The 12,973-nt window shown below is 39.6% G+C and overlaps 1 protein-coding gene across 1 annotated transcript in view; it reads right to left on the minus strand.

Annotated features, from left to right (window-relative positions):
- Nucleotides 1–4,430, minus strand: part of ZNF536 (zinc finger protein 536) — a 324,478-nt gene extending 320,048 nt beyond the window's left edge. Inside the window, exon 1 of the mRNA XM_026042304.1 lies at nucleotides 4,388–4,430. The gene's annotated coding sequence lies outside the window, so the exon portion shown is untranslated. The remainder of the gene's footprint in view (nucleotides 1–4,387) is intronic.
- Nucleotides 4,431–12,973: the final 8,543 nt, after the last annotated feature.

Here is a 12,973-nt window from a genome sequence, read left to right on the forward strand (position 1 = left end):
GGGGGGGGGGCGGGCAGGAGGGGGGAGGCTGAATAATGCAATTATGGATTCTGTGTCCCATAGTTGACAAAAGCATGGTGCCTCAATAGACTCTTTGTTATGGGATTATATAATGATTGTGGTGTAATTATGGGAAAAAAGATTTAGTAATAATAAAAAGTATCAAAATACACCAATGAGCAGCTTGTTTTAAAGAAAAGGCTTGCATGTGACATTAGGGGCATGTTAATAACAAAAAGCCAGGATCCGAAAGGGTTGACAAATAAAAAAGACTGTGATGCGCATGATTAAGAAGCGATGGAGACAGATTGATTATTCAAAATGCCGAGCCACAGGGACACTTAAAACATTGATTCAGGTAAGACTAGTTTCATCTTGACTGAAATGAGTTCCCTGAAGATGACTGGCATACATTTTAAATCAGTTTACTACATAAAAAGCATAACATCACAAGCTGAAACCTTCCAGTTAAAATAGGAGTCCAAGGGAGGAGGAAAAAAAAAAAAAGTTTATGTTTGTGGCAATTCCCAAAGAGACTATGGAATTGCAGAGGAAGAGTATAGATTAATTAGCTCTTCCTAAACAGAGGACTTAAATGTACCCATCTTTTATAATCCCTAGTTTCTACTTCTGGATTCTGTGTCCAATCCCCCTTCTGCAGGTTTGGGGAATGGTATTAATAATCTTATAGGTACCAGATGAGCCTTTTTCTGGAACTGCAGTAAATTAACTTTCTATAACAACTAAAAAATTAGCTAAAATTTTCCAATTCATTTTTTTGGTGAAGTTTATAAATAGTTGTTCAGAGCTATTCAATGTTAAAAAAAAAAAAAAAAAAAGAAAGAAAAGAAAAGAAAAAAAAAAGATTCCCATGCCTATATAAAAAGTTTAGGAATTCACTCTGCATTTTCCAATTTGATGTGTCTGAAATTCTCTTTGAACAAATTCCAAAATACAAGTTTTTTCTATAGAAATTAGCATAGCAATCACATCAATAATATCACTATCTCTATGGGAATGATAACTGGAGCAGTGGGGGTGTTCTTTATTTCAATTCTTCGTGGATCAACTGATTATATTCTGTCTTCTTTTGAACTTGTTATTGTAAGTCAAGTGATTCTTTATAAGTGACAGCCCTGACAAAGAGACAAGGATGGGAAAGCAGGTCGAAAGGAAGTCGCCATATGGACTTTAAAAAAGGCACTTTTTAAACAAGATAATGGGGAAATGGATGTTGCCTTTTAACCCTGTCAAGGCTGAACATTATTAGCAGTCTCATAAAAAAATGAGCCATACCTCTTTTTTAATACCAGATTTCACCTTATGATTTCCATGACCTAGAACTTAATATTTCAAACTACATCAGAGGCAAGGGCATTTCAGAGGCAAGGGCCAAATCTGGCACCTGAAATCACTGACAACCCAGAGATTTGGGGGCACCGCACAAAGAGTTACAGAAGAATGAGAGCTCAGGAAAAACTCATGGCTCTTTTTCCAGAGACAAAGATAAGAATATTGACTAGAGATAGGTGAAACAGCAACTGTCAAGGCAGGAGCTTTAGACATCTCACTAGGATTTCCTGTTCCTCTAACATGAGGGTACGATGCTCATCTAACAACCACAAAAACAGTAGTGGAAAGGAAGGCTGACCATGAGGGCTTTGACTCTGATCCTGGCAATAAATAATTTCTCCATTCCCTGTCTGTTTTGGAGGGAACAGAACGCTCCCTTTGGAAGTTTGCAAGGAGACACAGAATAAAAACCATCTCCTCGGAAACAAAGGTCTGAGAGATGCAGTCCACCACTGATGAACATCCAGTGGTTTTGTTCGTTTCTTCAATTGTTTTTCTTCCCTCCCTAGTCAGCAGGTGATCATCTAGCTTGGCTCTAGAGGATGAAAATATTAATGAAGACTTCTCAAAATCTGGAAGAGCAAAAATACTGGGCGGACAACAGCGAGAACACCGCTAACATGTCAGGCTTCTTTCCCCCTCCGATTTCAGAGACATTTGAGCTGGGATGGTCGACCTTTCCCAAAGCAAAACTTCAAGAGCTAATGAAGTTCTTGAAGGACATGCTAAAGAGAGAAGTTCAAACATTTTCCCAAAGATTTTACTAGCTCCAAGACAGTCTTAGGCTACTCATGAATGCCTACAGGCTGGGTGGGATTCAGGTCTGGGACACAAACTCAAGGTGGCTGCTACAGCTTTGCTCAGAATTCACAGATACCAGCAACACTTTCGTAGCGTTCTTCAGCATTCCCTCCTACTCCTCATCTTTACCACGATGTTCTTTTCTTTTGCATCCAAAGACAGTTCTTCTCAAAGCCCCTCTGCCCTCTCAACCATGCAGCCTCCCAGCTACTTCTCTAGCTTCTTTGGTTGCTTTTTTCCCTGCCAGAATCTCCCCTATGAGTGGGCAGGAATATACTGCAGCTTTAAAACTAGGGAGCAGCACTGTGGGGAAGCAAATGAAAGAAGAGAAGAAATGTATGTTGCTAGTCATACTCAGCAAAGTTCTTGAACTTAGAGCGCAAAAACACCCTCTCATGGAGGGCAGGCCATCAGCTATAGCTTCCCAAGCCTCAGCAGGTGGGACAACCCAATGTTGGAAATGACAACTGAGTTCCTTGGCCAAGCAACCTTGCCATTCCCTGGGGTTTCCACCTTTGTGAAATGACAGACCTTCAGAAGCTCTCCTTCAGAGGGACATAAACAAGAGAGAAGAAACACCAAGCTTCACAAGTTGATGAACCTAACAAAAAGCCTAACAATGTTTTTTGATTTTTTTTAAGTAGTAAAAGACAAGTGATCCTACAGTAATTTACACAAGGGGGGAGACACATTTGCTTTATATATTTAAATATTTATAAATTGTTTGCTTTATGAGGAAGGACTGAGAAATAATCCTGCCTTTGTTCTTTAAAAGCGTGATCAGCGTTTCCTTCCAAAAGAGAGGTGATAAGAAACTGGGCATTCTTGTAACAAAGGCTGCAGAAGCCCATTGAAAGCATAATGTCTTTAAGGAGAAGGTCTCTTTTCCAAGGAAAAGCAGAGCATTCGGTCTTCAGTATTGATAAGGAAAGGCACATAAAAGGAAACATCTAATAGGGACTTTAAATAAGGAATTTCAGAAAATTTAAGAGCAAATGTTTCTGCAAACTCTGGAACAGGTGGTACAATCTACATAGGAGTCTGAGCCAGTGAAAACACAAGTCAACCAGCAAGAAAGTTGCTGAAGCATAGTTCAAGAAGACATAAATAAAACACTTTCAGAGTAAAAAGGGAAATCCTTTCCAAAATTTCTCTTACAAACACGGTTGTTTTCTAGGCACTATCACTGCAAACACGGTAGCTTTCTAGGTAGAATCACAGCAAACACAAGAGGGTGGATGGAAGTTTTCGCACTCATACAGATTATATATGAAAGCTTTTTAGGAAAAAAAGGACTCTGGAATCCCAGCTTCCAAAGCAGAGCAGAGCACAACCCATTTGAGTACAAGCTATATCTGAAATTAGCATCTCTAACAGGCAGCTTTCTTCTTATCCAAATAATTAATATACTACTTTTTATATTTGCTGCTTAGACTTCTCTCACTTATTTCCGTCGCAAGAAAGGAGCAAAGGAAATGTGTAAGCTCCCATTTCACACGTACCGACGCTGACGTCATGCCCAGCGCTGAAGCCTCTTCTCCTTCATGGAGCGCAGCACCCACGAACACCAAGTGTCCCCGCTCCCGGCGCTGGTTCCCGCCACACGCACTCTCTCCGCGTGCCCGCCGCACACCTCCCTGCTCCGTGCCGCGCCACGGCCACCTTCGGGACCACCCCAGACATGGCCCTCGCAGTTCTGCCCAGAGCAGGCACCAGGCTCCACGTTTCACCCACCATGGCCCATGCCACCTTCGCACACACACGTACATATCACACTCCCAGAGCCTTCGAGCTACCAAGGAATTAGCTGATTAACGCCTAAAGCTAACCGCTATATAGCAATTTTAAGAAACTGATGAAATTTTCTGTATCTTACCTTTTACACTATAGTTTCATAATACAGTTCCATAATTTAAGTCCTATATTACAATAATTAGACCCATTAAGCCACTGTTACTTTTATCATCGGACTTTGCCTTAGCCTTGCTGTGATTTACATTGTTTATCTTTAACTAGTAATCTCTCCAAGCAGAGACACAGCTTTCTTTTCAGTCTGGAAAAATAACTAGCATTCAGTGGACGCTGGTAGAAATAGATACTGCAATGTACTCTTAATGCATTAAACTGATATTCCCTCACCTATGGATGCTACAATGTATTCTTAGTGTATTAAACTCCAATATTCCCTCATCTAGAGATGCCTCAGTAGATACCAGTGTGCCGACAGAAATACCTTGTCTTTGGCAGTTGCACAACTTGGGAACGAAGAATGCTTTGGATTTGTAGCAAACACAAAGCCACCTACAGGTTTCCCAACTGACTTGGGAGCAGAGGCAATATGCACCAGGGCCCCCAGCTTGGGGTTAGAAATAGGTGAGCGCTGCCCCACCTCACAAAATGGCTCCGCCCCACCTCACAAAATGGCTCCGCCCCACCTCACAAAATGGCTCCGCCCCACCTCACAAAATGGCTCCGCCCCTCATTATTCCACAAAATGGCCCCACCCTTCTCACCCCACTTCACAAAATGGTGTCTTCCCTCTATAGGTGCAGCCTGCACAGGCCTTACCCAGCTTGGTGCAGCTGGCAGCCCCTCTATGTGCTCTGCCTTCCCCTCCTTACGCTCCTGGGGTTTTGCAGCTTACCAGCTGCCACAGCTTTTTGAGAGTCACCATTTAAACTCAGGTTGTTCCACTCCTGCCTGTGCGCCTGCATTTGCACTGCGCCATGCACAGCTCAGCCAGGCAGGCCGGGGCTCCAGCCCTGTTGCGGGTGGCCACCAACAAGGGGAAGCCCAGCAATGGCCTGCAGAGAGCCGGGAACACAGGCAGTCTGAAGCCAAAGCATGAGAGAAATAGCAACATGACTGATATTACTCTTTTGCCTCCAAGAGACACACCTTTAACAATTCCAAATACTTCCATATTTCTTATTTTAACTCTTAACCATTTTAAACAAAAGAAGGCCCTGAGTTCTGCTTGCTTTTCTCTTGCTGTCTGGACACTCAATCAGTGCACCTGGCCAAAGGGGGGCACTCTGCATTTTCAGCATAGAGCAAACCAAAAAAATCCACTCAAAGCACTACCAGAAGGCCACACATTTGAATGCGATTTAGGCATCGTCCCTAGCAAACCACCTGGGGGCAGAGGGCTGCCTCAGCCAAGATACGAATTTGAGAAACACATCAGGACCAGGTGACACCAGTGCAGGGCTGAACATCTGAGGGCTGCCGACGTGGAGCACTCGCTGTGTAATGCAAAGCACCTGAGTGATGTGCGCTCGCACAGAGACTTGTTCAGCCCTGCTCGCAACCAGCCCTCTTGGATAGTTGGATTTGATTTGCCATTTTCCTGCCAAAATACTGTTGCTCTACCTCAGCACCTGGCCTTCCTTCAAAGGGAATGCGCACCACTCTGCTGTCCTCACCTCAACCAGTCCAGAATATGAGTTCAGTAGAGGTTAAATGGACCTTTTCTAATACAAACACGTTTCTAATAATTTTAAGCCTCAAAAATAAAGCCTTGTGGTTTCCTTAAAAGATTTCCACAGTTTTGTTCATTTATAGCCATTTCTCCACCTATTCCTAGCTGAGTTCAAAATGAACTCTGCTGTAATTGACATATTTGTTTGGAATAGGAGGGTCACGCAACATGAAGCTGATTAGCTCAGTCTGCACAGCCAGCAGAGGGAGGCAAAGAGTATAAATATTTGTGCTTACATCATTTTAAGAAGGATCTTAATCAATTCTTAATGAAATGCGAACCTGGTTTCCTAAAAGATATTACTTTAACTAAGACAGTCATTTCCCCTAAGGCTTTGCAATGCTAAGGTGATGTCAGAACATCATCCTTATGGCCTTTACCTTTTACCCCCCTCTATTTCTTTAAGCTCTGTTAAGCTTAAAAGGTTTTAAGGTTTTTCATACCTTTTTTTCTTTTTTTTTTTTAATCTAACCAAAATGTCTTTCCCACCTACTCATTAATTTTACTTCAGAAACTCAGACCTTGTCTCTCTATAAGGAAGCTATGGATAGTCAGATGAATTTGAATGCATAAACAACTCTGAAGCAACTTGGAAGTAACACTAGACCATAGGAGTTTTCTTCAGGTTGTCAAAAAAGAAAAAATGCTGTACTTAGAAAGACTAAAAAGGACTATGCCCTCTATCAAGTATTCACCAGCCCTCTTTCTAGCTACGTATCCAAACGTAGCCAAAGAAAGTTCCAAATTTGTTGCTAATCTATTAGGAATCATGTGACAGTCCTCAGAACATTCAGATTTGTGCAAGTTCAGATTTTCTTCTTTACATCTTTAAGTTGGATTTAAGCCTTAACTGATGCTATTTAGAAGTGTCAAGTTAAGATACAAATTACGAACTAGAAGAGCCCTCAAGGATCACAAAGCATGCTCATGTCTGGCCATGTTGTTTTACACCTCTTTATCCAGGACTTGTCACTGAATCCTACAGATGTGCTAACAGCTGCAGAGGTGGGTGAGGAGCAGGAGCCTGATGCTTGCTGGAGCAGTGCCAAGCAAGACCTGCCTATAGCACAAGCAAGGGGGAACTGCCAAAAAGCTCCCTCAGAAGGTCTCGGCTCAGAAAGTGTAGGAGCCACAGTATAGCCTAACCTGCTATTCTTATACAGAGAGTTCACATGGGTCTTCTAAGCCCCCATGGCCAGACTGCGTTTGTAAAAATGCACTTTTTGTTTGTTTGTTTCCAGAGTTATCTCATCTGGAGGCAAATCCTCCAAAACAGAAAGATGCTCCAAGCAAAATCAACAGAGCTCAGTCTAGTGCAAATTGCACAGAGGGGTAAACAGGTCTTGTTATGTCTTCAGACATGAAGATATACCTAACAGTGAGTGGTTTCTAAGCTCATAGTCCTTTCTAAAAGTACTATATCCTTTTCTCTCTATGCCCTGTGCATAGGCTAATGTAGGTGGCTTCACAGGTTTGAAGCTCATCTATTCTGCAGGAATGGGCTGATGTTACTTCTGCAGTCTGGGTTCTGCAAGCATCACACTGCTGTAATTCACTTCCAGAATATGGCCCACTGGGCAAAATTTCACATAAACTAGTGAAAAATCTTGAATAAACCCTTGGAAGCTAAAACTAATCACCATCCACAGGTGATGAGCTTATCTGGTTGATAATAAGCTTTTTAAGAAAAAGTTATCAATCTGCATTTAACCAATAGACAGGAACTGGTCCAAAAAGAGTCTTTCCAATCCATCAGGTAATGAATGCCTATTAAAAAACTATAAATAAGCATTCACCCGAGAGCTTGGAATGGCACTTTGAGAGCTTTTCTGGTCACTCAGGTAAATAATGAGTTTTATATAACCTTTCAGCAAAGATATTTTGTAAATGAGGAAATGAAATGCAGAAAAGCTTCTGATTAATGTTAAAGTTGGGGTGCAAGCCAACACACAACTGGGATTTCAAAGTTAAAGCTGGTGTCGTTTTCCCCCATGCATTGTTTCCCCTACAAGCTCAAAGATAAAGATTGTGTTGTCTTTACTCTGACTTGTTTCTGATGGTTTCAATTTAAGGTTTTATTTATATATGGCATTTAAGTTGATGAGCATTTTATACATTATCTGCTCACACGGCAGACACTAAAGTCAATAAGAACTGTAAAAAAGGGCAGAACGTAGGTCCCTAACTAATGTGCAGTCACCAGTGAAAATGACTACAGTGGTCTCTTATTACCATCCCCATCAAATCCGTAAGCACTGTGCTTGCTCAATTCTTGAGAGAAAGGAGAGGAGAAAAAAAAAAAAAAAAAAAAAAAGAAAAAATCTTCTTGGTATCTCAGTTTGTCGATATTTACTACTGTCCAATAAAATAACTCTTATCAAGTATTTTGAGCTTTCTTGATGACTAAGAAAAAATAGACCCATAAAGAGATCCCTCAATTATCTTAGCATCAAATAAGCTGGCAACAAAGATATATGACAAAATTAAATGTAAGCCTTTTCCGGGATAACAGTACAGCCCTCCCTACAGAATTGCTTATCAACTGTCCTCAATACCTAACACCCTAAGATGAGAGAAAAAATGGGTTTCATATCCTGAAGGTTAAATGTTTGTTATGGATTCCAAGAATGCAGATCACACCGCAGAATCAAGAATGAAAAAAGGAAACTTTTCCCACCTATAACTATGACAGTGTGCCACAGGGGGACCGACATCTGAAAAGGCTAAAATACAAACCAAGAAGGGGAAAGAAAAAAAAAAAGTGTTTTTATTCAATAGAGATCTTTCCTGGCCCTCATGATTCTAAAGAAATACATCCTTCCAATTGTTCCATATTGTGTAAAAACATATTTTTTGCATTTATTAATAATTCAAGCATGTTGTTATTTTAAAAAAATTATCCACATCATGTGTTCATAGTTTCCATATACATATGTCAAACTTTATTTTGTTCCACCATTATAACCTATGAATGGATTTACCCTTTGTTTCTGTTTTCAAATCTCTGAGGAATGTTTGATTAGGTAGGAGGGTTTGTTTTATGCATTACTTGTTCATCATTGCACAAGTGCTGCACAGGCTAAACAAAGTTGGCATACTTCATACTGATTGGTGGAAACAGTAGTTAAACAGTGTAGTTAATACAAGGCAATGAGTAATTTCTCACCACAGCTAATCAGCTGTGCAATAGCTATGAATCTGAGAATGCAGCTATATATCAAAAATGCATTTTAAGGTAGCTTGTAGCATACGTGGGATCTAGTACTGTCTTTTACAATCATTTCCTATTAACACACTCCTGGATTTATCTAACAACAAAAGCCCGGTGTGCAGCAATCTATATGCATAACTGGCCAGAATGCTAGAAATTATCAAATAAATGGCCAACATCAGGAATGTTCAAACTGGTATATAGTGGAAGACACATCCACATTGTTCCAGTTTGACAAAGCTGAGTGAAAAAGAAAAGCAAGAACAATGAAGATGACGAAACAGCTTCTGCTTTACTGAGAAACTTAAATCAATTTCATAATTCTATATCTATCACTCTATATATCTATAACTAGGAAGTAACAAGATAAATACATTGTGATATTATTTACCGGATGTCTTCCACATTAAGGCTTTCCCGTCCTTTTGCAATGCATTGTTCTTCACTGAGACTTGTAAACCTGTCGTTCCTGAAGAACATATTTTGAGCAGCTCAGCATTGGTACGATTTCATAATGCTGTCCCTCTGTTAGAAAACAAAGTTGGGTTCAGTAGGAGTTAACATTAACAATTCAAGAGTCTGCAGGAGAAATTAGAAACATGAGTCCTCCATAATGATGATAAAATCAAACTGGCAAATAAATGTATTCTCAAATGTCATAGTAAGCAAATGGATGAATATATGCAACTAAAATGGTCTCCTAAATTTCAAGCACAGGACCAGCATTCTCAGAAACTTGCTCCTAAATAACAGAACCTGAGTTAGAAATCTTTCAGGTAATCTCACTACTCCACATCTGCATATGTACCACAAACTTCATGAAGTCCACAATTTCACCCTACTAGACTAATCCAGACCCACTGAGATCTGTTCCCCTGAATTTGATGAGTTTTGGATCAAGCCTTTGGAAGATAAGGAATGAGCTGGAAACAAGATGATGCCATAAATCAGAATGAGTGGTACAGAATTAACTATTACAAAATTGAGCTTTTCATAGTGCATCATGCTAAGGTTATAAAACAAAATGGCACAACTATTGATATTTAAACAGTAAAACAAAGAGAAAGCCGCATAAATATTTGTGTTATTAAGGAATTAGCAAAGTAGTAGCTTTTCACTTTCTTAAAAATATAGGCTCTATTTTGATATCCACACTTCAGGAAACAATTTAGTTCTGATAAAACCAAGTGGATAATTAAAATTATAATATTAATTGTACCCTTAACAGATAAGTAAACTTGGCTATAAAGTTTTAATGAGTTAAAGTGAAAAGGCAATGTCTAAATTAACTGAGTAAATTGGCAAAGAGCAATTTATCGTATATACTGACCCCTTTAACTTGTTTTAAATGTCCAAATTTGAACTACACAGATTAGTTTTCATTGCACGATACATTAAATTATCAGGATAAAAGAAGTCCTCTCAGAATCTGCTTTCTAGGACAGGTAACAGTGCTTACAAATTAACTATCCAATAATATTTTATAATAGTGTTTTGAAATCCTCACACTCTGTAGAGATTCTTGTGGGAAATGGCAGTTAGTGAAACGTCCATAGAAGGGCAACACAGAAGACCCAAACACAATCACACCAAACTGTTTTTTAAAAAAATGCAAACCCTTCTGCAGAGGGTTTTGGCTTTGGGAATTCTTAAGGCTGTAGAAGAGATGGGCTGCTGCAGACAACACCTCCTAAGTGCCACCATCCAAAGGGCTGTGGGAGTTTACTTGCAGATCCACACGAGTACATCTCAGAGACAAGATGGAGAGGCTGAAAATGGTTCTTGGGTTCTGCTGTCACCCATGAAGAAGCTACACGCTTACAAGAGTCGCTAAGCATATTCCAGAATGAATTTTGGATAAAGCCAGTTACTGCCAAATCCTGACTGAAATAACTGTGACGTAAAAGCCAACATAGATGTATAGCCCACAGGGAGTTGTCTGACTGTATCAGATTTTAATGTATCTTTCAGTTAAATCAAAGATCCAAATGCTAAATCCAGCACTTGGGGACATCAAGGGAATTTGTGACATTCCTCAGAGGACTCAGTGTCCATAAACTAATGAACGGATAAAACTGATCTCAATATTTACTTTCTCATTTGTGACAAATATAATATCGATGTTACTTAACTGTTTCACACCACCATATATGTGAACATTTTATAAAATAGAAACTACTCACCCAGAAATACACTAGAACATATATTGGGGTTATGCATATAATTAGAAAACAGACATAGCAGAAGACCATAACATATGATGATTTAGAAGTTCAGCTCTTTCAGCTCCCACTAAATACTGTCAAGCATCAAGAAGTTCTGAGCCAGAACTAACCGAAAACAATGGAAAGATTTCCATTCATTTTAATAAGCAATGAATCAGATCCATAAAAATGAACCAAACTAGTAATGTGCTGCTTCTCCGAGTTGCTTCTAGGAAAAGAAAAAAAAAAAATCTCATTCCTAATCTCATAATCCTAGAAGCTACATAGCAAGAACAAGAGAAAGGAAAGACTTCCCACATTGATAAACTGTTAGTAACTCAATCACAGCTAGTAATAGTGCAGAACCAACGGTCAGTAGTAAATAAACTTCAAGGTTCAGTCTGGGTATGGATGAGGAAATTCAGTTCAGTTACCTACCAGAAAAGGTCTATCCAAGCATCCCCAGGGGTGTTTAATTTGTCACAGTCTTCCTGGAGGAGGAGGAACAGGCCCTGCTCCTCCTGAATCTGTGGGCAAAACAAGCATAAATTCAGTAGTTAGCAAAAATGAATGCCTTTTAAAACCATTACGTGCACTAACTACAACCCCTATGGTGGTCCCCTGGCCTGGACCTGCCATACTGCTCCCACCTGGAAGCTCCAAACTTTATTTCTGGATCCGTACACCATTCCCAGCCCTTCTCCCTCACCCCAGGAGGGCAGCCAGCACAGCAGGATGGTACCTACTCACCTCAGGATTAGCCACACAGATTGCTGAGACAGTGAATTGGCTAACAGACCAAAGCATCGATAAATTCAGTGGAATTAGATATAGATCAGAGACATGTGGGTTTCATAATATAAATGACTAATTTTCAAGTGCAAAAGAACTAAAGCCCATTTTCCTATTGTGCTTTATGACACCTACAATATCTTGGCCCAACAAATTAAGATTGACATTTAAAAATTACTAAGAAGCCTATTCCTCCTGTCAGTGCAGGCCTAGGGCATCCGTCATTGTTGGTGAGAACTGAGCACACACACTGAGGGGAGGAGAGACCCTTAAAGACTTGAATATAAAACTCCACTACAGATAATCTAAAGAAATATGAGGAACCATATCCTATTGAATTCACAACCACCATTTTAAAGCCACAAATCAAGTGTATTTGCTATTTGCATCTGCGCTAACTTATAATAATAGGCTATAAGGAGAAAAGAAAAAGCGTAAGAACAAAAAGATGCTATTCTTCCAAACTTAGTGTATCATCACAAATCTGTTAACTCTATGTAAGAGGCAACCTAAGGGTATCAAGTTTAAAAAGCACAGAATCAATAAAAAGTCATTAAAAATCAATGTATGAACTGGTTTGCATGCCCTCAGCCATCACTCCTAGGCACTAATGCTCTAATAATTCTAAATTGATATGCACAGAATATGCCAATTTAAATTTATTGGAGTACTTCAAATTTTTAAGTGCTTAACTTTGGAGAAGATTAGCTTTATGGGGCCAAAGCAGTGTAGAATGATCAGAAATGTTTAGAATGCCTTACATTTTCAGTAATTTGAAAGAGATTAAAGGACTAGCTTTACAAAATTAAGAATGATTTAAAAATCATTGCATCACTTCAAATTGCTAGAAATGCTTGAGTCACAAATAACATTGGTGTATAGTACACATGCAATGACAGGGGTCTCTCCTCACATCAATGCCCAAATGAAATCTCCAGTAGCATTAGGCAGCTGCACATATATACGAAAGAGAGAAGCAGCCCCCTGAATGTGCATGAAATACACAATCATTTCCAGTGCAAGATGGAACTCATCACTACCAAGAATCCTCCAAGTCTTTACAGTTTAACGTCAACATGTGATACAACTTGAAATCAACAGTCTGGTTAAAATTCTAGTTTACCTTAATTT

This window comes from Nothoprocta perdicaria, unplaced genomic scaffold (genome assembly GCF_003342845.1).
Source record: "Nothoprocta perdicaria isolate Ctin4 unplaced genomic scaffold, notPer1 scaffold_30, whole genome shotgun sequence".
Taxonomy (NCBI): domain Eukaryota; kingdom Metazoa; phylum Chordata; class Aves; order Tinamiformes; family Tinamidae; genus Nothoprocta; species Nothoprocta perdicaria.